Below are 27,303 nucleotides of genomic sequence, written 5' to 3'. Positions count from 1 at the left end.
AGACCATCTTGGCTAACACGGTGAAACCCCGTCTCTACTAAAAAATACAGAAAACTAGCCGGGCGAGGTGGCGGACGCCTGTAGTCCCAGCTACTCGGGAGGCTGAGGCAGGAGAATGGCGTGAACCCGGGAGGCGGAGCTTGCAGTGAGCTGAGATCCGGCCACTGCACTCCAGCCTGGGCGGCAGAGCGAGACTCCGTCTCAAAAAACAAACAAACAAACAAAACAAACAAACAAACAAAAGAACTGGATAGCAAACAACATCTTAGACCTGGATAGGAAAGTGCCACCTTAGATCTGAATAGGAGAGTGTCATCTTAGACTGACTAGGACAATTCATAAGCATTGAGGGAAAATTAAGTGTTGTTAAGACGCGCACTGATGCATTTTAATATCTGACTTCCTCAAACACATTTGAATCTCCCATATCAAATCAGAGCCAAGTAGAGGGCTCTGGTATCGGTGGTAGCCTTAGCTTCTTATGTGTGAGATTTGGTGAGTACAAGTTGACTTAGGTCTGTGATTTCACCAAATGCAAATTTTCTCTTGGAGTCTGAGCTGTAGACAAGAGGAAGTTTCCACTGCCAAGAGAGTGGGGAGCAAAAGGAGGCCAATTTTTGACCTCTCATTTTAAAGCCACTCACCTCTGTCTTACTGTTTCTTCAATACTGCATGAAAGCAGGAAACTTTCAAAGTCCAGGTGAAGCAAGAGAATGCTACTTTTCCAGGGGCTAGGGTAGCTTTCATTAAAACTGGGTATTATTTTGAAATGATTTGCTTTGAATTTGAACCAAAAAGAAGTGAAAGAGGAAGAGAGAAAAGTAGAGCAATTGATGATCTCCCGAATGGCAGAAAGATCAATTAATTTACAATGAGAAAAAAAAAGAACTGTATTACAGATTTACAAAATGTTCATTATCTATGGACTTTGGCTATGACCCGTCATCAGCCTAATATCCAAGGCAGAGATCTGACAGTTCCAACCCTGAATTACGGGACCCGTTGATAAATTAAAAATCATTTTAAAATTTAATATTAAAATTGATAATTGCTCTGTGGGAAATAGATTTTTCTGAACTTACACCCTTTTCCTGCACTGCTGAGCAAATGCAAAGCGATAAACTGCTCATTTGTCACAATGATAGATAGACAAATCCTACTTTTACCCTTGTTCCTCGGTACTCATACATTTCAATTAAGGAGAATAAGTGCTACCATTTGTAATATGTATTCATATTGTCTTATCTAGTTCTTCAGGGCTTAAAGAATTCTCCTTAGAAATAGAAAAAATGTTCCCCAACACACTCCATATCACTATTGGGTTGTATTACTCAACCCTTCAAGGAACATGGCAGGGGGGCTAGAGAGTTCTTGGCTATTATCAGTATCTTAAAGATGTGATGTATAAAGTAGTATCTGGAAATAATTGCTAATCTTCTAAATTGATGGAACAGTTAGTTCTATCATGTTAGTCCTGCTGAATTCTCCTCTACCTTGCTAACGTTTGTTTACACTTCAAGTTCTTAGTGCCATTGTCACTTGAGGTATATCAGATTACTTTTTGCTGTTATTAACTTACTCCCTTTGCTATGGAACTTTGCAGAGAACTAGAGTAGGTGGAGTAGACTTCCTATCTCATTGATGTTAGGCTTGGTTATATGACTTGCGTGGAGTCATTGAAATGTTAGGGGATATTATGTGAGTAAAGACCTTAAATGTTCTTGTGAAATGGTATTTGAACACTTGGGCTCCTCTGCTCATTATGAGGAGGGCAAATCCTAGGTATTTGTTGCTCCTTCACCCTGGACCCCAGAATGAGATACACAGAGTGAACATGCACCTGACCTGAAACCTGTAGCCAAGTCCAGCCAACCCAGATTCCAAAGCAGAACTTCCCCCAACAGCCCACAGACCTATGAAGGAAATAAGAAATGCTCACTGTTGAAAGATACTATGTTTTGGGATAGTTTAGGGCTGGTTTATTATGGAGTATTAATTGCAGCGATAGCTTCCTAACATATCATTCCCTAAGGAAAACTTCTCTTCGCCTCAAGACTATGACTCACTGTAAGCATTTATTACAATGATAACAAATCTATATCTTGCTCACCACTCTATCTCCAGTGCATGGTATATAGTAAATTCTCAAGTGTGTGTTGAATAAATAAATGAAGAGCTTCTCAGGTCTACTTCCTATTTCACACCATGTCCAACTGTCTTGGCTCAGTTCTGTGGCCATAGATAACATTCTTAGTAAGCCATATTGAAAAATATGTGACTTTGTTTTCAGTTGTGTCTATTCTCAAGTGTTTACAATCCTGAAAAGGACATAACACAGATTAATCAGTGCTGTGAAAAATAAATGTTTGGAGAGCACAAAATTTGGGAACTGAACTCAGGCTGACAATGACGTCATTAGGGGATGGGAGATTTAGAATATCTCAAAAGACATCCAGGGCAAGAAATATTTGAGTCATTTTAGAGATGTTGATGCCAAACTTTGAAGTTAATGACAATAGTTAAGCATTTGTGCCAAGTACTCTATCTGTTGTCTTATTTGAGATAGATGTTTTTGTTATCTCCATTTTAAAACTGTGGAAAATGAGGCTCAGAGAAAGCAAGTAATTTGCCTAGGTGCCTAAGTTCACAGAGCTAGTAAGTGTTGAAGACAGGGCTTATATCCCGGGCTGCTTGACTTCGAAGTCAGCTTATAACACTAACCAAAAAATACCAACATTATAGTCACTGAGTCCTGAGCCCCTGGATCCCAGATGCTGTCTCCCTAGATTTCTGATTTCATTTTCCTGGGTTTGATCATTGTCTCCTATACTCTTCCTTCTCTTTTCCTGAAACAAATCCATTCATAACTATAGTTGTGGGTAGGGAAGGAGGTGTTCTTTCTCTGTGCTACAGAGAAAAGAGAGTATGCAGGAAGGGGGCCACTAATTAGCTGGTCCCAGCCCTTCACTAAGCTAGCATGGTTTCTTTATTTTTAAGGCTTCAAGGCAGGGGCCAGGCTGGGCAAAGAACAATGAGTAAGTCATGGAGGTGATGCTTTTAATGATACATCCGCTAATGAAATGGCACTCCATGGGTTCACTTATTAGTAACTTAGCTCAAACAGCCATGTCCTACTGTCAGCTTGCCATTGACAACCCAGTGTGACCTCAGAATTGTCAGCTCCACCTGCAAAAGAGCAAATGTAGCAGAAAATACAGAAGCAGCAGCATAATTTGGAGTGGAAAGATTAGCAACAACAGGGAAAACTCTCAAATCTCTGTATTTCCAGTTTGCTGTGAAATTATGCCAGAAGTGTAGCTATTTGAAGAACAGGCTAACCTTGCAGTATTTTGGTTTGCATCTGATTTGTAAACAATAGGATGACTTGATTGAATGTTTTCGGAGGCTGGATGACAGTGTTGGTTCTGGAGGAGTTACTAGCACAACTCCATTCTCAACTAATTATATAGCATAGATCTTTATGTTTTCCAAGGCATTTGGGATTTTTAACTTTATGTTCAGAAAATGATTTATGGGGGAAAATACTTCTGTACAGATCTTGTTTGACAATTGGGGGATCATGAGTGATATATGGAAGTGAAAGTTTATGATACTTCCCACTTTTGTAACCTTATTTATTCAAATAACTCAATGCCCTTTAAATCAATGATTGAATTTAATCACTTAATATACCTCTGTAAAACGTGAGGTGTGTATTGACTCTTCATTTTGTAGTTGCTTAGACAGGGCTGTGATGATTTGAACTGTTTTTCTTGAGAGATGAGCCAAATCTTACACTCATGCTTTGCATCCCTGGTTAAAGGCTATTCCCTAAATGTGCACTAATAAATGAAATTTTACTTTTTCATGCCTATTTACATTCTCATTAACAATTCATGATTCCCATGCATTTGGTACTTTCTTTGTGCAAAGCTAAACACACAATAGTTTTTTTTAATTTTATTTCTGAGGTCTGATTGTAAAACTAGAGATTTTCCATGGTAAAATGAATTCCTAGGAATCTTATAGCCTGAAAGCTATAAGGTTTTTATTTTCACTGGTGAACAAACCATGTTTACTAGTGGTAAAATTATGGAAAGGGCAATGCATCTGAAACCGAATCAGCAGCTCGGGTCAGAAAAGCATTCCAGATGTCAGATATATGTTTGAAAACTGTTGAAGTAGATCCCTTTTTTGTGTTGTCCTCTCAGAGTCTCTTTTTATAACTTTTGAGGTCCGTGTGTCCTTCTACATAACTCTACCAGCTTCTCATTTTGCTTCCTTGTGACTTCTGAGTAATCAGCTCATTTCTCTCAGACTCGGAAACAGCCCCACTCTCCACCAGGTTCGTTCCCTTCCTGCCTTTGGCTATCTAGTCACGAAGCCAAGAAGTAATGAAAATGGGTTTCATTAAACAGGAATCCTACTTATTTTCTCAAACCACTATGCTAATAATCTCCCTTCTCAATATAAAGGCTTAAACACATACCAATATAAGTAGGTTTTTTTTCAGCTATTTTTTTCTAAAGAAGATTATTTCCTGAGGATAAAAATACCCCTCTTCAAAATCCCAGACTTTGTTGTTAGAAATGAAGATCTGAAGTATATAGAACTCTTTTTTTTTTTTTTTTTTTTTTTGCTCCCTAAGTGAATGGAGCTTGAAACTCCTACCTTTTTAGTCATTCAGTTTTGAAAATGACCACAGAAGAGATATGAAGAGCTAAAACATTTCCTCACTAGAGCATGAATTTTGCAGGCCTTTATGAATAAATCAAGATGAGTATTAGAATACAGATAGATATACTTTGTAGGCATATGAATATGGGTAGTAGAAATATAGCTTTTTCCCCCCTAGAACAACTGAAACACGTACCAGGATGTACATAGTTTAATATTGAAGGAATACAAGTCTGTGGAAACTCTAATGGGCATTGTGTCTTCCTTAAAGAAAGCCATGCAGAGCAGACTGTCACCCTTCTTTCCTGACAGGCTGCTATTGCAGACACTATCTTGATTGGGGTTGAAGTTCTTCAGCTTCTGTCCTCTATCTAATGCCTGTAGTTTCTAGTTGAGTATCTAACTTCCTATTTGTCTAGAGGCCTGTTTTGAAATCATCCTTCTTGGTAGTTATCCTGACATTCTGCATCACAGCCTCAATCTTCCCTTTTTTTTTTTTTTTTTTTTCCCTTTTCCCTGTCATGAAGTTTGTGATCATCAGCAAGAAGTCAATTTTGACTCTTTTCACTCTCTGGAGCTTTTAGAGCTCTTTGCAAATACAAGGAGCATGACCCTGGAAATTTCTTTTCCCCCAGAAAAGGAAAAAGCTTCACTTGTCAATCAGTCATTCTGAGCTTACGTGCTCACAAAGGAACTCAGAGCAGCCCCCATCTAAATCCATCAAGGTGGGGGAGGGGAGCGAGGAGAGGGGACTCAAGTTACTGAATAACTGCGATCAGCTTTAAAGCCTAGCTTCAGTTAATGCTTACAATGCCTTTCATACTACTCAAACAGAGCACAGATACAAAAAAGAATGAAAGAACACTAAATCCTTTGTTAGAGGACAAGTTTGAGGAGCAAGGCATTCTGGTTAACAAAATTTCTGGTTAATCGGTTGTTAACTTGTTTATGGAGAGAGCTTGCCGAGGGCAGGGGTTTTCGTGAAGAGTACAGAAAGATGAATGTTTCTTTTCAGATGTGCACAGTTCACTGATTCACCCCACACTACTTTGTGTCTTTCTTCTGGTTCTTATATTTGTTTTATTTTGTAATGTGTTGTCCATATGTTTCTCTCACCCAGGAGGTTATAAACAACTTTAGAGAAGTGTTTTTCCATTTTTGTAAAACCTGTAGAAAATATTTCACATTGCCAATGTTCATTAATTATTTGCTGACTTGAATTGGTGTTGCCGCTCTAATATGTTTTTAGATACATATTGTTTGACCAACAGCAAACGGCCACTATGTATGTTAATACCTCATGTACAAAATAACAGTCCTGAAAAATGTGAGGTGAACGTGTACTTTGGTGACTTTTATAAAACTTAAAAGCAAAACTTTTCCTTAGAACTTCAAATGGTCTCAAAGTAATACCCGAAGTCATGAAAGGTCAGACACACACACACACACACACACACACACACACAAACACACACATCTGTTTGAAATACATTCTACTAGAAAAGAGAAAACATAAAAATGAATCCTAGAACAATGAAACCACTTGAAAACACTAGAAATATTATTAAGGAGACTGAAAGTGATTCAATAACAATTATTTATTCAACACCTCCTAGCTTCGCAATCTGGAGCTCCACTTGTCAATCAGTCATTCTGAGCTTACATTCTCACAAAGTCCCTATAGCAGGTACTTTGAGGCTACAAAAATTAGGAAGCTAAAAATTGAGCCTCGACTTTGCTTCATTGCACTCTTTTAGGTCTGTAAGATACATTAGTTAACAACAAAATATATTCCTGCTCCTTGCCCTCATAGAGCTAGAAGGGAGAGCCCAACAATTAACAATTAACATAATTAGTAAATTATATGATGCTTAGAAGGGGACAACCATAGACAAAGAAGAAATAGAGCAAGGTAAGTTGAAAGTGGCTGAGTAGCCAAGTTAAATCGTGTGATTAAGGTAGGCTTCATTGAAAGGGTACTATTTCAACTGGGACTTAAAAGGGGTGAGGGAGTTAGGCAAGCAGATATCCAAGAAGAGCATTCCAGGCAGAGTGAGCAATGAGTGTGAAGGGAGAGCATAAGCCTGGCAATGTGGAGGAACAGCCAGCAGGCCAGTGCGGCTGGGACATAACCATTAGGGAGAATAGGAGGAGACCATGTCAGAAGGAGAGTTTTGAAGGGACAGATAAACGGTTGAGTCAATTAGGGATTCATGTCACAATTTTTAGCAGAAAAATGGGACACAATCAGATGTATATTTTAAAAGGTGTGTTCATCTGCTGTGCTAAGATGTGAGGGTAGAAGCAGAGAGGCTAGTTCAGAGGCGTCTCTACAATCCAGGTGAGACATGGTGATGCCTGATTACTTGTCTGTTTCCCCCACTAGAGTGCAAATTCCCTTAGGGAAGACAAATCTTGTCCAAGGTATCCTTTCTAACACAGGTTCTACCACCAAGTAGGTGCTCAATAAATAAATGTTTATTTGTTGAGTATATGTAACTTCAATGTATCACAGAAAATGACTAAAATTTCCCCCTAAAGTTTAGAATATAAAACTATAGACATGGGGAGGAGGGTGAAATCATCTGTAACTTACAAGTTTTGTCATGGGAGAAATATTTCAATGGGATTAGAAGGACTGACAGTGATGATAATGATGGCAATTGTAGTAAAAATGATAGCAGCTACCATTATTGAGGAGATACTATATTCCAGGCTCTTTGCTAAATAATCCACATGTGTCATCAGTTGCAAAGACTAGAGACAGGAATCCTCAGCACAGGATATAAGGAAGCAATGTTCTGAGTTTGAATAGGAGTTATTTCATTGTGTTGAAAACCTGATATGTAATGAGAAATAAAGTTGGAAAGTTAGGTTGAGGCTGGATTGTTGAAAAGCTTAAATTTATACATCACACAAATGTGTTGGATATTATTCAAATTTTGAAGTTTGTTTGTTTATTTAGCAGAGGAGTGATAGGTTTAAAGCTGAACCTGGAGAAGATTAGTATAACTCTTAGATTACCTCTGGATCATTTAACTAGAGAAAAAACTAGACGAACAGTTGTTTCTAAGGTCAAAATTACAGTTTTATCATTCGGAAGCACTGATGTGGAAAACAGAAAAATGACGAACCCTCGTATTTGTATGAGCCCGTGCATTTTACAGAGCCCTTGCATAAGTATCAGCCCACTTGATGATCACAACAACCCTGCTAGGTGGCATTGTTATCACACTTTACAAATTGAGATGATTTATGCAAAAGAGATCAGTTGCAGTCTGGCCTGTAGTAGGTACTCAAGAAATGTTAGCTAAAGTCAAAAAATAAGGAAGCACAAGCTTAGGAAGCCTAAGCATATTGCTCAAGGTCGTATAGCTGAAAATAAATGACAGGGCCAAGACTTAAAGCCAGTTTGTCTGAGCGTGAGTCTAATTCTCTTTGCTCATATCCTAACACCAGAGAGCCTCACAAGTTCTTGAAAAATGACAGGTGAAGAAATCAAGCATGATACCTATTAGCTAACCTAACACAAACTCCCAGTGTAGAAAATATTGGTTCACATTTAGTAAAAAATTTTATTTTGTCTTAAGGGATTCTGACATACACATATGCATACATATTTATATGTATATTATATATAGACATATACTTCTATGTTATTCCATATATGCACATATATATGAATGTTTATGTGTGTTTGCTGGGCTGCCATAACAGAAAACCATAGACTGGGGGACTTAAACAACAGATATTTCTTTCCTTTTTTTTTTTTTTTTTTGAGACAGGGCCTTACTCTGTCATGTAGGCTGGAGGGCAGTGCTGAGATCATGGCTCACAATAGCCTCTACCATGTGGTCTCAGGTGATCCTCCCACCTCAGCCTCCTAGGTAGCTGGGACTACAGGCACACACCACCATACCTGGCTAATTTTTTGTGTTTTTTGTAGAGACAGGGTCTCACCATGTTGCCTAGGTTGGACTTGAACTTCTGGGCTCAAGCTATCTACCCACCTCAGCCTCCCAAAGCGTTGGAATTACAGGTGTAAACCACTATACCCAGCTCAGAAATTTATATTCTGACAGTTCTGGAGGCTGGAATTCCAAAAGCAAGGTGTTGGCAGATTTAGTTTTCCTGCAGCTTCTTTCTTTGACTTGTAGATAGCTGCCTTCTTGCTTTGTCTTCACAGGGTCTTTCCTCTCTGTGTATGTATCCCTACTGTCTGTTTGTGTATCCAAATTTTCTCTTTTCTTTTTTTTTCCTCTTTTTTTTTTTTTTTTTGTTGTTGTTTTTGTTTTTTTGAGACGGAGTCTTGCTCTGTCACCCAGGCTGGAGTGCAATGGTGTGATCTCGGCTCACTGCAACCTCCGCCTCCCAGGTTCAAGTGATTCTCCTTCCTCAGCCTCCCAAGTAGCTGGGATTACAGGCATGTGCCACTACGTCCAGCTAATTTTTGTATTTTAGTAGAAACCGGGTTTCACCATGTTGGCCAGGCTGGTTTTGAACTCCTGACCTCAGGTGATCTGCCTGCCTCAGCCTCCCAAAGTGCTGGGATTACAGGTGTGAGCCACAACACCTGGCCCAAATTTTCTCTTTTTATAAGGATGCCAGTCATATTGAGTTAGAGTTCACCTTAAGGGCATCATTTAACTTAATCACCTCTTTAAGGACCCTATCGCCATGTCTGGTCACATTCTGAGGTTCTGGGAATTAGGTGTCAACATAAGAATTTTGGATGATATAATTTAGTCCATAATGTGTACACACAAATTTATTATTATTGTTATTTTGATTCACAAGCCTTTTAGAAATTGTTTGCACATCCAATTTCCTTCAACTTTCCTAAATGTGGTATTTGTTTATTAAATATTTCTTTAGAAAAACTAAGGCCCCCACACAATGATATAAAGTATGGATACAGCATGGTATGCCAGTGGTCATGGCATGGGCTTTGGACCCGCCCCCCCCATAACCTTGGAAAACCAATCCTGATTCTATTGCCATCTTCCACCTATGTGGCCATGAGTTAGTAACTTAAATTCACTTTCTTCATCTATAAATTCAGGATGAGAGGGCCTTCCTGGCAGGTTTGGTGAAGATTAGGATAATCCATGTGAGCATGTCTAGGACAGGGCCCTCCCCTTCATAGGAGAGTGAGTGTTAGTTCCCTCTTCTGTCACTGCTCTGCAGGAGCTCATGGGGCCTGCTCCCTCCATAGAGTCAAGACGGCACACAGGTAAGTCCACTGGAACTTTAGATGTGCCACAGAGGTTACATGCATCAAAAGATTGTGTTTGCTCCAGTGTTTTTAGTATTAGCGTAACCAGTATGTTTATGTGATAAATACTTTAGGCACCTAATTCATGATTCTGTGGAAAGATCATTAGTGAAGCTAAAAAAAAAAAAAAAGGTATATTATATCCCAGCTAGGAGGATAAAGAAAAATTTAGTAATTGTAAGTCTGGACATCTAACCCCACTGCTAGGCAACCTCTAAAGTCTCCCTCAATGATCCCCGCCTCCTGGTACTCATGCCCTTATTCAATCTCTACCCTCCCTTGAATGCAATTCCCTTCTAACAAATAGACTAGAACAAAAATCATAGATGCCACTTCTGAGATTTAGTTACAAAAAGACCGTGGCTTTTGTCTTGAGCATTCTTTTCTGGTGTATTTCTCACCAGCTCCCAGCCCCTTTTCTGTGTCTCTCATCACCAGCTGCCGTGTCCTGAGGACACCCAGGCAGCCTATGGAGAGGTCCACAGGTGAGAAACTGCATGTGTGGCTGAGCTTGGAAGTGGATCTTCTATGGTTTGCCAATAGCCACGTGACTAGTTTTGGAAGCAGATTCTCCAGTCCCAGCCGCACCTGTGCCAGAGGCACCCATTAAGCCACACCCAGGTAGATTCCTGACCCACAAAGACTTTGAAATCATAAATGTTTGTTGCCTGAAGCTGCTAAGTTTTGGAGTAATCTTCCATGTAGCCACATGCAACTACTACACCAACTTGGACCAAATATGTGTTTTTCTAAGCACAGGAATATTCACACTTTATTAAACTTGAGTATTCCAACAACAGGATGGAAGTCCAAGTTTTATTTCTCTGCTGGGACCCTCACATGCATGTATCCCATATCTACCATTACAAAAATGAAGGACAAATCTAATCAAGGGGTGACTTTATATTGATTTTTTTTAGCTTAGTAGAATCAGTAAGTGAAATGTTGTTAGACTTAGTAAAATAAAAAATAAGCAAAGTTATTATATACCCACTAGTAAAGAAGTTAGTCATGGCATTGCTGAAAACACTTTGAGCACCACAGTAATAAGTCACAACACAATTTAGGATCAAGGTTCATAAATGAGATCTGTGCACAGCACTCTGGGTGTCAGAAAAATCTGTAATAACAGGGATCTCATGGAAAGGAGTCATATAACTGAAAGCAAACATATTTTGTACTCTACCAGATAAAACTGCAAATATATTCATTATCCATTTTTTAAAGTGTGCAAAATATATAAGAGTATTGATAGGTTGGATTTACAGGGAGTTTCATGTCTGTTTTTCATATCTTTCATGTCTATTTGTTTAATATTAATAGTTCAGTTGTGAAATAGGTAAAAAATTTTTGGCCCATTTTACAGATCAGAAACAGGGATTTAACTCTATCACCTTGGGGATGCAGATTGACTAAACCATCTTTCACTGCTATAGTTTGAAAATGTTACTTCATCCTTCATGAAACAGTCTATCTACCTACCTACCTACCTACCTATTTACCTATCTATCTATCCATCCATCCATCCATCCATCCATCCATCCATCCATCCATCCGTCCATCATCCACCCACCCATCCACCTATCTTCTGTCCTTATCTAAAGGCCAGCTGCATTAGGCCATTCTTGCATTGCTGTAAAGAAATACTTGATACTAGGTAATTTACAAAGAAAAGAGGTTTAATTGGCTCACTGTTCTGCAGGCTGTTTAGGAGGCATGGCACCAGACATCTGCTCAGCTTCTGGTGAGACCTTAAAAAGTCCACAATCACAGCAGAAGGCTAAGGGGAGCCGGTATATCACATGGGGAGAGCAGGAGCAAGAGAGAGCCAGGGGGAAGATGCCACACACTTTTAAACAACCAGACCTCACAAGAACTCACTATTGCGAGGACAGCACCCAAGGGTATGGTGCTAAATCACTCATGAGAAATCCGTCCCCATGATCCAACCACCTCCCACCAGGCCCGACTTTCAACATTGGGGATTACATTTCAACATGAGATCTAGAGAGGACATCCAGACTATATCACTAGGTATCTGACAATTACAGCCTTCTGCAAGCTTGCAGGGAAGGCAAAACATCCTCATAGGAAACATGCATGCCATAGAATACGTGCACAAAAACCTAGGCTCCAAAATGGGAATACTTCATTTTGAAGAAGATCTCAGACTTTCTATGAAGAACCTATAGACACTTATTTCAATTAAACACAAAGCTAACTAAAGTTTGTCTCCAAGACCAGAACAGACTAAATGAGAAAACGCTAAGAAAGGTAGAGAGAGGCTGACACACCGACTGTAACTCAATTATATGACAACAAGGAGGGATAAAGAAGAAAAATTTAAAAACAACCCATGGAACTAGAGAAAGCAGGGTTTGGACAGTTTTAAGGTGGTGATAAACATAGTGACCCATTTCAAAGTGCTATACAATCATTCATACTCATAATTATCACCCCAGCATCATTAAACTGTCAAACTAAGGTCAGCGCATTTAAAGAGACAAACTGTTTGTAGCTAGCATGTACTGAGTATTTACTTTGCAGCAAGAACTGTGCCAGGTACTTTACATACATTATGTCTAATCCTCTCAACCCTTAAGGTTTAGGAAATAAGAAAAATGAGATTTTGAGAGCTTAAACCACTTTTTTAAGGTCATGCAGACGCTAATAAACGTCTGAGCCAGGATTCAAACTCAGACTTCTCTGATTGAAAAGTCTCCCCTCTGTCTACTATCCCGTATTACCTGAAAGATGCTTATCAAAAACTGCTTCTGATGGGGAAAAAAAAGTGTTTCAGTGCCTTAGGATATAGTCTGCTAATCTAGAAACTGAATCAATCCTGTTCTCACTATCATTCCTCCAAAGTATTATGTAAGTTAATCTTTGTGTACTTTTTTGAGGAGATGGGGAGAGAAGTATATTTTCTTCTTGACATGAACAGGATTTAAACAACACAATTAGAATTATATGGCAGCAGAACAGCCTGCTTTGTGAGATGGTGAGTTTCTCATCTATTGAGAATATTGTAGCTATCAATACTTAACATTTTCCTGGGATGCTGGAGACATTAATTCTATATAGAAAAGGAAATGGATCACTAAGAACCTGCTTCATTTCTAAGAATCCTTGTCTCTAAAATCCTATTTAATCTTAATATGCAGTGTTTCTAACAACTCATAAATGGTGAAGAAAGATTTGCTACTAGATGAATTGTCATTCTTTAGAGCACAAAAATAGTGAGTTCAACCCTCTTGGCAGCTGCATTTAGTTAAGCAATTTTTTGTGTCCTTAATTCTTTGGTGTCAAATGGATCACTGCATGTTTAATGCTTAATTACCGAATCTTCATCATCCCCAAATACTTCTGTGCTTAATATTTATTAGAACCTTTTTTTCACTGAGGCAAACCTCATCTACTTTCTGAAATCTAATTTTCATGACATTTTGTAGATAGTAGTTATGAGCTAATAATATACAGTGCTGTTTGAAATCATCATTCCTTATGTTATACTATAAAATTAATTTTTTCCGTTTGATTTTTAATATGTTTCCCTTATTCTATTCAAAGAACAGTAGGGTGCCCTTCTAGTGATAATTTTGACCACCCATTTAAAATTGTTATTCAAAGATGGACTGAATAGTGTTTTACATGAATATTTCTATTAAATTTCCTGTGATGTGACTTATGGATTAAAAAATAACTTCTGTTGTAGAAAAAAAGCCAAAGAAATATATAATCAAACGTCTATGTCTTTCTCAGACTAGATGAAATAAACCTTACTCAGCTTATGTAAGTAAAGGTAAATATCTTTTAGAAGACTTCCATTGATAAATATATTTGGTCATTCATTCCAGGACTGGCTTATGCATTAAGCTCAGTAGGCACAGTGTTTAGGATTCAAAGGACTTTTACGGCACGTGAAAGTGTTTTATTTTAAAATCAAAAGGAAAAAATGAACTTTTGAGTATTTAATATGTAATATTAATATATTTATCTTTAATACTAATGCAATCATAAAATACAATTTCAATTCTTTATATAGAGAAAGTGGCCCATGAAGTCCAAAGTGGCTAGGGGTCACACAAGACATAATGCAGCCCTAATTCACTCATCCTATTGAGATCACTGAGCTACTTGCTATTTGTCAGAGACTGTGCTAGGACTGGTAAATATTTGGGACAGGAAAAAGTGGGTGCAGTGGTAGACTGGATAAAATGATTAGGACCCAGCTCTTGTCCTCAAGGAATGCACGACCTCCTAATGAGTGGAGAAAGGATGTGAATCTATGATTACGATACACTGTGGTAGGTGTATTGTATTGCATATAGACAAGGTGCTAGGGAAGTGCTGAGAAGGAGGAAGTAAACTGCTCTGCCTAGTGGGAATGGGTAGAGGGAGGGATTCATATAGGACATGAGGGTTACACTGAGTCTTGAGAAATGAGAAAGATTAATAAAGAGCAATGAAGTGGACTGTGTTTTTGGCAAATGCGTGGCATATGCAAAGGCCTTGGGGTATGGTAGGCCTTAGTGTTTTCCAGAAACTTTAGATAGTTCATATGGCTGCCCAGAGTGCCTGCAGGCACCCTGGGGATTATAGAAAACATAGTCAGGGCCCAGAACAGGAAAAAAGCTTAAGTGCCATCCTTCCCATGCCAGTGAAATTGCACTTTATTCCACAGGGTAAGGTCTATATTTCTGAACCTTGACATTCTGACGTTCACTACGGTTCCATCTCCCAAGATGCTCTACCAAGGTACTCTAATGACAACCATCCTAGTGAATTTGCTTTCTCACTTCTGCTCTTTTGCACGTTTTCCCTTTATCTGGAATGTATTTTTTCAGATCAGCTATTTCAACATTGACTTCCTCCCTAAAGCTACACCAGCCCCAGGCAGACACTCACAAGGCCAAAGCAGTTCAATGCTGGGAAAGACCTCTGGGATTTTTTAGACATTAACCATCATCTTACCAATAAAATAGAGGCCCAGAGAGATCTAGCAACTTGTGCCCATTACAGTCAGTAAGAAACAGAAGCAAATTCACCTGACTTCTGGTGGAAACAATTGCTGTAGCAATTATCTTCATAATTCATTTGGTGATTAATCATGTACTGTCTTGATATAGCTAGTGTTATCTTTGACTATTTAAATGTTAGTTTTACTTGTTTATACCTTGTTATATATTTTGCCAACCAAATTTTACCATCATGTGGGCTAGAATCATCTCTTATGGTGATTTCCCACAGGACCTAAGCCAGTGAGTCAACATATCAGGAAGCCCTTAAATAGTTAATAATGTGATATAATGTCCTCACTGTCACTAAATGGTTTGCTACATTATAGAGATTATGAAATCTATGACAAGACAGAGAAGGAAACACTACCAGTCTTGAGTCTCCAAGAAGCAGAGCTTGTGACATAGGTCCTGTAGCCCTTGATTGATTGAGAGTTTGCTATTCTGAAAAATAAAACCAAACAGAACAAAAAACCTGAGAGAGTAAGGAAGCAGGAAGGGGAAAGGGAAAGAGCCAAGTCTAATCTTGGCCTGATTATAGGGGCTTTTGGAGCATCAGTCTCACCACAGATTTGCCATGCCTTGAGCCTTTCAAATCCCCTTGCTCAAGGAAACTCATTGTTCGTGGCTGCCCCAGAGTGGGAGGTCTGGTGGTGAGGGTAATCTCTTTGGTGAGGGGACCCTTGTCTGCTAAAGACAATTCTCTGGAGAGCATGGCAGCTGTGAATCATTGGTAGATGACAGTCATAGCAGCTTGGGATTGTGTCCTGCTCAGTAAAGGGGATGTGGGCAGAGCACCAACAGCATCTATCCCCACTTCCATCTGGAGGACAAAACAAAATAAAACAGAGCAAAACTCCCCAAAACCGCCAAACAAGAAAACAAAACCAAACACCCAGAACCAAAGACCTGATCTTCTTTATTGAAAGTCTGGCATCTTCTGTTAGATCATACATTTTCTTAAGTTACTCCAGAGTCACCTAAATGAATGTCCACACTAACCCTTATTCTAATAAAAATAGATTTAATATACAAACAAGTTATTCATTTCTTCTAATGGCATGGTTTGCTATCTCAGAGGAATGTAGTTACTGCTGAGAAAAAAAAATACCACTGGTTGTTGAATTTGAGATAATTTCTAAGATTTTAAAGAACAAATACTGCAGTTTTCGATTTTGCCTTCAAATAGCCACAATGACTGAGGAAAGCACCAATGAGTCTCAAAAAGAAAAAAAAAACCCACCAATAATTTTCCTTACAGATAACATCAAAAAAGATTAAGGCCTATTTAAATGGAGCTATTTCTTAAAGATTTCATCTGGTATAAAAATGTCTGTTGAGTGCAGAGGCATAGTTCTGGGGTTGAAACACAATCTACCCAATCCTGTGGGGTCTGGCTCTGATAGGTCCTAAAGACACCCCCGACCCCGCTTTAAGCCACAAAAGTAATTTTGCTAGTTCTAATCTTAGTTTGGGCCCAGCAATTAGAATTCCATCAGGTTTCTGCTACTCCAAATGATCCCTATTCTTGTTCCCATATTCTCACAAAAGGAAGTCCACGTTTGACTCAAGCCTTGGACACCTGTTTGTTCCAGTCAATCTTCATTGCCTCCCATCGAGTGCGTGGGTCTGTATCTGAATTTGGGCTTAGTAACCAAAGGAGGCTTTGTCTTTTCCAAACTTTACCCAGTGATGCCAGGCAGTAAGAAAAATGCCTGGTCCCATTATATGGTTTCTTTCTCTACAGTGATCTTTACCTGCTGCTCTGGGGTTGATTTTTTAAAATTTTCTTTATTTTATATACCTCTTACAGTGTGAAATTTAGAATAATTCAGCATTCCATTGGAAAGATACGGCAGGAGGTTTGCACAGATATATGTCAGCATCGCAAAGCTTAGCTTGGATCCCAGTTCTTACGCTATTTCCATTATTAGCCTCAATTGTACCAGATGCCAGGCAGCCCTTGTGACTTTGCACAGGATGCTGTGAATATAAATTTGGAGAGAAAAATAATTAGTAATAATAATTCCTAAGAAAACTGGGGTCAAAACTTCCATAATCTCTACTTTTCTCTTGAATTTATACCTGATTACATTACATTTAAAATATGACAAACTCTTAATGCATTTGGCATAGAAAGAAAAACCAATTAACAAATGAGCACTCAAAAATGTTTCTCTGAGAAACCATTTTATCATGCAACCTCTGTAATTAAAATTCCTTAACCCTCAGATTTTGCTTGAACTCATAAGAAGTTAAATAAGCAGTCAAATGCACACAATTTCTCCAAACCCTCCCTAGATTTCACTTTGCTTGGCACGTTTGTTTAAATAGTAAATAAGCCTGGGCAACATAGGGAGACTCCCATCTTCACAAAAAACAAACAAACAAACAAAAAAACTAGATGGGTATGGTGATGCATGCCTATGATCCTAACTGCAGGAGGATTACTTGAACCCAGGAGTTCTAGGTTGCAGTCAGCTATCATGTGTCACTGCACTCCAGCCCAGGTGACACAGCAAGACCCATCTCTAATAATAATAGTTAAGGATTCTTTAAAATGAGTAGACTTTCCCATGATCTATTACCAGTTACCAAATGAGTTTTAACTGGAAGGTCATGGAGGAGAGAAAAGTCTTGGGTGGCTACAAGTTTTCCAGCCTGGGAAGCTAGGACAATAGGAGCAATATTAATGAGAATTTGGGAAAGAAAAAGAAGGTAATATTGATTTTGGATATGGTCTATTTGAAGTGATTTGGGACAGCTAAGTGAAGATTCCACTTGGAACTATGAGAAGTTCATCAGAAATAAAAAATAATGACAAATTTGGGAGTTACAGTCATCTTTTGTACCTGTGGATCTCTCCTAAATGTCATAGATGTATTAGTCCCCGTCCATTTGTTTTTAAGAGAAAGAATGAACTAGGCCTTGTGTGACTGCACAAGAGACGCTGAGTGAAGACAGGCTGGCCTGTGGACCACACAGCCCAAAAACCCCTGTTGGTCCATCCTCAAGAGAAGGAGGACAGCAGCTGAGTAGCTCCTGCAAGACCCACTCTATATGTTAATACTTTTAATGGGTTTGTCCTGATGAGAATTCAGAGGCTAGAAATTGGTCTATTTTCATTCCCATTCAACTGATAAGGGGTGGTCAGTGAGATACTTTAAGCCCCAGGAGATTATGGGCTTTGACTTCGCTGCCCACATGACTAAGGAGAACACAATTTCTGATAATTTTTCCTCCCAGAGGGTAGAGAAAGGGAATGAGGAAACTATTAGTCTGGCCCTAATTCTGAACTGCAAGTGGAAATTGGTTGATGAAGTAGAAGTGATTGAAACCTAGGGGGAAAAGTGTCCACACCGTGTCATCTTGAAGTGACAACCAAGAGTGAGGAGGCTGGACCTTGTCAGATGTGTCCCCTCCACTTCAAGAGGGCTGGCATTTTAACAGGAGAGGAGAGCAGATAGGCATAATTTTACAGCAAAATTCTGAAAGGGAAGAAAATTTAAGAGAAATGGAAAACATTCAAGAATGGGATTCTAACTACGCAGTTTCAAATGATCTTAGAGAGTAAGCAAAGGGAGATGTAATGAAACTCAGGATGAATAAGAGAACAGAAAATTCCTGATAAGTACAGATTTTCAAAGGACATGTACAGCTTTCAATGAAAGAGGCACAATTTATTCAAGTAAATAAAACTTGTATTCTCAGGATAACTAAGATTTATTTAGTTAGACTAAACATTCCAAATTATTTATTCTACTTATGTTAATTCACACAGGAAAGACTGAGGCTCAGAGGTGCTAGACGACCGGTTAAGATTTCTTGACAGCCAAGTTTTTCTAATTCTTGGTCCAGGCCTCTCTCTAACACATCAGTGACTTCTAAATAATCATCATTTGAAAATTCTGAGGTGATCCTTGCTGCCCCCCATTCCTCACCATCCAAGCCCATGTTCAGCTGAGTTTATGTTCTGTTTTACACATATGGCAATAATGCATGATTTAACTTTTAAAATGAATTTTGCTAAAATGTTTGAAAACCTGCACTACCCCATGCCACTTCATTGGAAATGACTCCAAAAATAGTGAACCCTAAGAATATTGAACCATATTGTGAGTTAAATGAAAATGGAGGCTCAAATATATTTACATTAAAAATATTAAATACAGGTGTGAGCCAGCATGCCTGGCCTTGGGAGGCTGAGGCGGGCAGAACACTTGAGGTCAAGAGTTCGAGACCAGCCTGGCCAACATGTTGAAACCCTGTTTCTACAAAAAATACAAAAAATTAGCTGGGTGTGATGGTGCGCTCCTGTAATCCCAGCTACTCAGGAGGCTGAGGTTCGAGAATTGTTTGAACTTGGGAGGTGGAGGTTACAGTGAACCAAGATCGTGCCTCTGCACTCCAGTCTAGGTGATAGAGTGAGACTCTGACTTGCAAAAAAAGAAAAGAAAAAAATTAAATACAAGTGTGATTCTCAAAAAAGCTAGGGTATATAAGCAAAGAGGGGACAGAAGTCCAGATCTGTAAGAAGCTTCAGAAAGCCTAGAGCTAGAAATTGATGGAAGTTTCTAAATATAAAAGTGGAAATGTATTTTAAAGATTATATTTAGAAGTTGATGGTCAAGGACCACAGCTTTGCTAGTTTTTTTGTTTTATTTTTAGCCAGTTATGGTAAGTGGGCTTAATTGTATCTTGATCTTTACCATGTATACAAGTATACAAGTATGTAATAGAATCTTAAAAATATTTTAACCACTATTTATTCCAAACCTAATGGATTATAATCTGGCAGTTATTTATCCAAATGTTTTTGGAAAATTAGGTTCAACTTTGAATATCCATGGCTGACTGTTTGGCTAGAAAATGTATGGTTTTGCACATTCACTTAGAGAAGTAACATTCCAATTTCTGTCCTTTGCCTTCATTTTTTTTTTCTCAGACCTTTATCTTGTGTGCTTGGCTAATAATGATGGCCTCTCAGATTTTTGGACTCCCCTAGTCCTGAGCATCCAATGAGTCTTGTTAATGGTGAGCTGCAGCCATTTGATTTTTCTTTGGTTCCTGCTGCAGAGAACTCGATGAGCGCACTTTGTGACCTGCCTGCTTCTTGCTTTCTGCTGAATCTACATGTGCAGAGGTTGGATCATGTCAAGTCCTTGTGTTACCTGGCTGCCTTCAAAACTTCTGGCTCAGCACCTCTTGATTTTGCTCATGTTTATTTAGAAAATAATTCAGGATCAACTAAAGAAAAAAATATTTTCTGCTACATATGCAAAAGGACTATTCATGAGGATAATGGTTGGTCTCTGCCCAGGTTGGAACTCTGACTTGGCAAGGTGTTTGGATGCTGCTATAGTGCATGAGGGCCAGGGATTTCAGTTTTGGTTCCCTCAAGATTGTCATTCTGCTCTTTGCTCTAAACCAGTGCCTACTGTACTCAGAGGCTTGCTTTGTTCCCGTGGAATGCAGGTTGAAGCATTAGCTGGTGTGCCCTGTGCTTTTCCTGCCTTTGTGTATTTTCCTGTCCTGGCTCTGACTCTGACCATGGTTTCATGCATTTGACTCCACAGTTTTCTCCCCTAAAATGTTCAATTTATGTAGCTCATGACCCGAACCTATATCTTCGGCCTCATCACCTTATGCTCCTACCACACTGAATTAAAAACTGATCACTAAACTTTCCAGACCTTTGCATAATCATGCTCCTTGAGTGCTCTTTTCTCTCTGCAAATACCCTTGAACATTTGTCTCTCTTTTGTGAAGCCTTTCTGAGTCTCTCAGAATGAACTCACATGCATTTTGATCTGTCATAATGTTTGATACATTATGTTTGTTTATTCATTGTTTCAGTATGTTTTATTAGTCATCTACTGTGTAAGGTATGTTAGTATTAATTACCTACGATTAATTACTAACCTATACGGTAAGGCACTGGGGATAGAGTGGCAAATAAAGCAGATGGTCTCCAATAGCAGTGATTGAAAGGACAGATGATTTGAAAAGTACTAACTATTAACTTAGGGTGAAAAAGTACATCACACATGGGAACATAGAGCAGGAGAATAATGTATTATAGTTTGGGGCTTTGAGAAGGCTTCATTCGGGGCAAACTTTTCAGCTGTGAGCCTGAACCCTTGAACGAAGCAGGAACCATGTGTACACCTATGTATTTCCATACATAGTGCCTAGTAGTCACTCAACAAAAGCTCATGGAAAAAATGAATGACTTAATGTACTATATTATGTCAGTGGAAGTTTGAGGACCTCATTCAAATTTAATTTCAGCCAACTCATCATAACATGATTCTAAGATACGGGGTAAATTGTGTTTGTGCATATGTATCCATGTATATTCAGACAGAATTTAATGAACATACACCTACACATATGGCACATGATCTTGAAAATGTTTTTGCGTATTCTCAAAACTAAAGCAAGTTTCCAAACTCCAGGCTACTTGAAAGAAACTCCAGCCATGGAACCTATAGGTGCTTGTAGTGGGCTGTGCCCAAACCAGGCCCTCCCCCAGTTTCTCGGAGAGTTGCCAATAGAAAGCCTTTGGGTCCAGCCCTCTCTGTGAAGTGTCCTCAGCTAAAGGGAACTGTCTTACTCAAGGCCACCTTCATGCCAGTCCTGAGCATCCAATAACTGGTTCATGAGGTAGCTATAAATGTATAGCTCTCAACTCAGGACGACTCTGAAGGACCATCAGAGTCCCAGAGCTCCTCAGAAAGCTGGCTGAAGACTTTTTTCCTGACTGCCCAGGTCCTCCCTCCCTGCACAAACCTGCTTCCTTCTCTTCTGCACCAGTGATATTCCAAGTCTTCCCTAATAATCTTGTACTCTAGTCTCTGTCTCAGAGTCAGCTTCCCAGAGAAACTGACTTGTGAGAGGGCTCAATGTGACCCAATAAGGAAGTATCTGCCTTCCTTGCATGAGCTCTGAGAATACCCCCAAATAAGGCAAAAGAATAAGAGATGGGAAACCAAAACATCACCGTTGTTACTGATAAGGCTAATACTGAAAACTGTGGCATCTATCTGTGGGCAGACAACCTTGCCTCATCTCACATAATAGATTCACACCCTCTTATCCCCCAGTAGTGATAGTCTGGGCAAGACTGACTCTACAGAGACAAAGCCTGATCCTATCAAGATACCGCAAGTGGAGTTTGAATCCAGCCTGGGTAACATAACAAGACCACATCTCTAACAAGAACAACACAAGGAAGGACAGAGAGAGGGAAAGAGAGCTAGGCATGCCCAGATCCTGCAATTCACCTGCCCATTAGAGACCTCTCATGGTGTTGTATGAGATCTCTGTTGACTACAGTAGGGATGTGATCATATCTGAGAAGCTGAAAAAATACCCAGAGCTAGCAATCAAGACATAGGATTTATTGGGGGGACTTACATACAGGAGTTCAGTGGCCATGGGCTGGACAGGAAGACAATTACCATTTGTAAAAACCATGCAGTTTATATAGTATTTTCACTTAACACCCTCCACCTAGCAACCTCCATTTAACCTAAAACAAAGAGCCTTGATCCCCTATATGGCCTATATTCCAATGAATGGGCCAGGGGTTTGAAGATCTTCATGTATAAAAAATAAATCTTCAGGGTGTCCACTCCCAGATTCCTTAACTTGGAACTCCAAACCAGCACTCTTTTTTAGACCACAAAGTCATCCTCAGAACATGCTGCAGTTATAACTGTCAGGTGCCTCTGCCATACACATGGTGGGGAGTTAGAAAGTGAGAGAAAGGGCAAGACGGTCACCCCAGTGGCACTCCTACCCCAGGGGAGGAATTTCACGATTTGGCAGCAGCCACTCCACTCCTCTCACAGTATACCCAGAGCTGAGCTTCTGACTGCACAAGCAGGAGAGCCAGAGCTCTAGCCTGGCTGGAAGGTCCTCACTACAGGCTAGCTACTGTGCTTTTGACATTTGCCCCTGTTGTGGGTATATTCAAAAGAATAATGAAAATAAAATCACAATCGCAAAAACAAAGAGAATTTTCAGTTCCTATGTCCAAGGCTCCAGGATGAATCCCTTTGCTACTTATTCTGAGCTGTATTGCTCTTGTCCATTTTGATAGGGACTATTTTCAATACAGAAGGCAATTGACATACATATATACACATATTCACACAAGTATAAAAGAATGCTTATCTGATGTGTAAGTTAGTCTACAAAGGTACAGTGGAGATATGTATGAAAAAGAAAAAGAAATTAGAGAAGCTGACTTCTATTTTTTCTTCTATATTTAGATAATATTATTAATAATATTAAAGGAAATGTTAAGAGAACACAATTCTATTTTGGCAAAATTTTATTGCTGCAATGTGTTTTGTATTTCCATCATGTTTTGTCCATAAATATTAGTATTTCTGCATACACACAAATTTGGATCACTTTTCTATTTTTCTACTTGGTCTTTTTAATGATCACTTTTAATGTTAAATTAATATTCTACCTTGTTAATTTACTACAATTTATTTAACTATTCCTTCCTTACTAGATTTTTAGAGTATTTCTAAATTTTGTAGTAAGAGATACATCTGCTTTTAAAAATAGCAGACATAAAATGCAACAAGTAATTTTAAAAACCATTCACTTTTATTATTAAAAATATATGAATCATAAATACATATGAAATCTTAGGTGAATTGAGTTTTAAGCTATACTGTGAAGGATGGGCAAGGTCTGGTAGTTTTTTCTGTGCACTTGTTTCTTGTCACATTTAGATCACTCTTTACTGTGGCTGCTGATGAGAATGTGAACTCCTTCATGGCAGTGACCATATTGTTTAAATTTGTGTCTGGAAGGCTTGGAAGGTGTAGCAGGCATTCAAGCAATGTTGGTGCAATAACTTAATTTAATTAAAAATGAATGTGGGGAGTGGGGTATTATGACAGACAGATCTAGAAGGTCCAGGAGCACACTTCCTTCCTCCTTTTGGTGGCTTAACAGACAGCTGGTGCAAATTGTGCAGAAACAAGGCCTTTGGTTGATGTCAGTGGCCCTGGAAGGCACAGCTGCTGTCTGGGTACTCAAAATGGAGAACTTGACCCTTGATCCGTGTGCTCCTTAGCAATGTTTCTGAGCCTGGAGTTCCTTTCCTACTTTCTAGAGATCTTGGAGAAACTAGGTGTTCTCTAGCTCCCCCTAGGTAAGCCTATAAGCAAGTACCATGGTATGGGACAATTACATGTAATTACGGTGGCAGACCAAGGGGAAGCAAGGCACGTCTTCGTAAGGTGGCAGGAGAGAGAGAGAGAGAGTGAACAGGGAAAACTGACACTTTTAAACCATCTGATCTTGTGAGAACTTCCTCACTATCACGAGAATGGTATGGGGGAAACTGCCCCCATGATCCAATTTCCTCCCACCAGGTCTCTCCCTCAACACTTAGGGATTACAATTTGAGATGAGATTTGGGTGGCAACACAGAGCCAAACCATATCACTTGCTCTCTTTACCCTGTGCTCCTGGGAACAAGTCCAGCCTGCTGACTGGGACAGGCCTTTTTTGGCTGAAATTTTGATTATATTAGTTTTAAAATACCTATACCCAGCCCATGTTATGGAATAATGAGATTCAGGGGGCAGCATACACTCTGCTACTTATCTGCTTCTAAGTTTTTCCCAATAAACCCTGTTTATATCTGTACTATGTGGCACTAAGGACCCCCTACATAACACACACACAGAGAATAGTCGTTGAAGAGAAATAGTGAAGTTTTAGTGATAGCATGAGGCAAAAGTCAGATGTAGAGACAAAAAAATCAACAAAGGCACAGAAAGATAATCACGTATACATACTAAAATCAGTGGAGTTTAAGTTACACTAACAGGTATCAAGACTTTGAGTGTGCTGTTATCCATGCAAGGGTGGACAAATAGGCCAATGAAATTGAATAAAGAATCCAGAAACATACCTGTAATATATGGCTACCTAATCTACAATGAAAGCACCATTGCAATTCAGTGGGGGCAAAGGTGTGTCTTCTTTAAATGGTGCAATTGGATATCAACATGGAAAAGTAATAGATTTGAGATGGATAGACCCAAACCTGAAAGTTAAAGCAGTAAACTTTCTAGAAGAAAATACAGGGGAATCTCACAGCCTTAAGATAGGCAATGGTTTCTTAAAGAAGACATGAAATGCACTAATCATAAAAACAAAAGATTAATAAATTGCACTTTGATAAAATGGAAAACTTCTGCTAATAAAACCACCATAAAGGGAGTGAAAGTGTGGGTCACACAGAGAAGACATTGACAATGCATATGCTAAACTAGGACTTGTATCCATGGTATAAACTCCTACAAATACAAGAAAATAAAATAAAATAAAATAAAGAAAACACAAAAAAGGAAAGACAATCCGATGAAGAGATGGGCAAGATACTCAAATAGGCACTTCACAAAAGAGAATATCAAAAAAGCCAATAGGACTATAAAAATGTGGGCAACATCTGAAAAATGCAAATCAAAACTACAATGGAGATGCTACTACATACCACAGTTGCTATAGTTAAACAGACCAACAATACCAAGTGTTGAAAAGGATATGGAGAAAAGAGGATAAATTGGTACCACCACTTACCAAAATTAATTGGCAATATATATTTAAGCAAAATGTACTCCTATCTTGGTTGGGCATGGTGGCTCACACCTGTAATTCTGGCACTTAGGGAGGCTGAGATGGGCAGATCACATGAGGCCAGGAGTTTGAGAGCAGCCTGGCCAATGTGGTGAAACCCCCCTCTACTAAAAATACAAAAATTACCTGGGCATGGTGGTGCATGTATTTAATCCCAGGTACTCAGGAGGCTGAGGCACAAGAGTTGCTTGAACCTGGGAGGTGGAGGTTGCAGTGAGCCAAGATTGTGCCATTGCATTCCAGCCTGGGCAACAGAGTGAAAAAATAAATAAATAGACCTATCTCTTGACTCAACAATCCTATTCTTAGTTAAATACTCAGACATGTACATAATGTTTATAGTAGTTCTATTCATAATAAAAACAAATACATTAGGAAACATCCCAAAACTCTTGTAACAATTGAATGGGTACACTATAGTATATTCATATAATAGAATATTACATAGCAATAAAAAATATGCCAAGTACAAAAGAATGCATGGTGTATAACATTTATATGAAGTTCAAGAATTGGCAAGACTAACTTATGGTAACAGAAATTGGAATAGTGATTATCTCTAGGACTGGAATAATGATTATGAAAGGATATAAGGGAGGTTTTGGTGATGCTGGAAATGTTCTATATCTTGATCTTTGTGGTGAGTACCTAATTTATAAATACAAATTTATTGACTTATTAAGATTTTTGCATTTACTGTATATACATTATACTTCAACAATAACAAAAAAGTCAAAGGATTTTTCTTAATCTCATATTACAAATGTTCATGAATACACAATACGAAGAATAAAATTTGCCTGCCTTATCCTAACCCCCATCTGATGGTATCACACAAAGATAGCAGCTGACTTGAGTGACTGGGTGCAGTAGCATGTGATTCAAGGAAAGCCAAATTGTGGGTTGGTTAAGAACTGGATTGTGCCTATAGTAAAATAATAATCCAAACCAGATCACTCACGCTGGCAAGGCTCCCAGTAAGTCCAGAGGATGGGGTGTTACTATGCACATGATTTTACTTAATGTCCTACCTGTACTCAATAATTCTCAACCTCTCCTCCCTCCATCACTGCTAATCCCTGTCAGATCACGGCTATGCCCAACTCCAGCCCCAAGTCTATGAGTTCAACCTGTAACTCTACTGATGAATTATTCAATGGATTTTGCGTACTGTCATTCTTCCATCCTCCATCTATAGTACTAATGTTGTATTCTCTTCTCTTAACATTGCTTAACCATCTGTTAATCCAGCCTTCTGCCCAAGGGGGCTAGTGGGGAGATTGATTTGAAGGTTCTGCCGAACTGCTTTACAGTTGGGGATAGTCCATTAATTGTTGATTTTGTTTGTATTCAGCATTCTGCTTCTATCCATTGTTTTAATTGATGTGAGCATGCCTAGGGGCTTATGCTGGACCCAGCTGTATAAATCAAATAAATAAATAAATAAACAAATACATAAATGAAGTAAATCTTTATAAATAGATAATATAGTTTTCTTAAGCTTTTTTTTTTCCCCCAACAGTGCTTGTAAATGTGCCCTGAGGCTTATATATGAGGGATGCATCTAAAGTTTAAAGAAATAAATAATAAGGATCCATAACTAAAGACAAAAATCACATAATGACACCCCTTTGTCTTAGTATGGAATGTATGGGG

The sequence above is a fragment of the Theropithecus gelada genome, chromosome 1 (assembly GCF_003255815.1).
Source record: "Theropithecus gelada isolate Dixy chromosome 1, Tgel_1.0, whole genome shotgun sequence".
NCBI lineage: Eukaryota > Metazoa > Chordata > Mammalia > Primates > Cercopithecidae > Theropithecus > Theropithecus gelada.
This window is presented reverse-complemented; position numbering follows the sequence as displayed.